The 785-nt window shown below is 47.8% G+C and overlaps 1 pseudogene; it reads right to left on the bottom strand.

The window, feature by feature from the left end:
- Nucleotides 1-339: 339 nt before the first annotated feature.
- Nucleotides 340-570, bottom strand: LOC114905172 (annotated as a pseudogene).
- Between the last annotated feature and the right edge of the window lie 215 nt (nucleotides 571-785).

The raw sequence follows: 785 nt of genomic DNA, 5'->3' as shown, positions 1-785 counted from the left end.
CAGGCAGGAGCCATCTTCAAATCCATAGATTCCAAGGAAAGAGTAACATATTTCTCAGAGGAATAGCACTTTCTACCTCAGAAGAGTGTGTAAACATTTTATGGAGTCGGCACACTTCAGGTTAAGTAGGTACATAAGTTTTCAAAGTGTAAAAAAGACGGTAGGAAAAGATACTTCACTGTAGAATAAGATATGCAAATATGGTGTGAATATTTAAGGCAACTGACGGCCAAAATAGGTGAGTCTAAGAAGGTGGTCTGGGTTTGGAGGTGCTTTTGCATCTAGAGGAATTCTCTTCATGACGTCAGTGGCTGAGCACTGGAGAGGGTGTCTTGTCCCTCAAGGCCAAAGATGCTTGAGATACCAAATGGTTTCATTTTTCAACTCTGGTCCAAAGAGGGGGTTGACTTGGGCCAGAACCGCAATCAGACAAAAGAGATAGCAGCAAACTGAACAGGTCACTACCATGGTGATGATCACTCCTTAGGGATGAACCAGGGCACCAAGAAGCCGGCGAAGCCCAGACATATTCATCAAGATGAGGGGCTCCGTGAGGCTGTTATCCGCCATGGGTGCCACTGGAGCTTCTAGCCCCTGCCCCGTTGTCCCACTTTGGCCTCACCTGGCTGATTTCCTTGACAGGGGAAACATGTTTCTCTTTTGGCTGGCTTGGTCTTCCTCCCCTACCCCCCACCACTTTGGCTTTGTATGGTTTGGCTCAGAGACGTTTTTCCCACAAGGTGGACCCGTGGTGCTGAACCCTTTGAGGCCAAGGATGCCAAGTT

This window comes from Monodon monoceros, unplaced genomic scaffold (assembly GCF_005190385.1).
Source record: "Monodon monoceros isolate NGI ecotype Baffin Bay Population unplaced genomic scaffold, NGI_Narwhal_1 Super_Scaffold_21, whole genome shotgun sequence".
Lineage (NCBI taxonomy): Eukaryota > Metazoa > Chordata > Mammalia > Artiodactyla > Monodontidae > Monodon > Monodon monoceros.
This window is presented reverse-complemented; position numbering and strand designations above follow the sequence as displayed.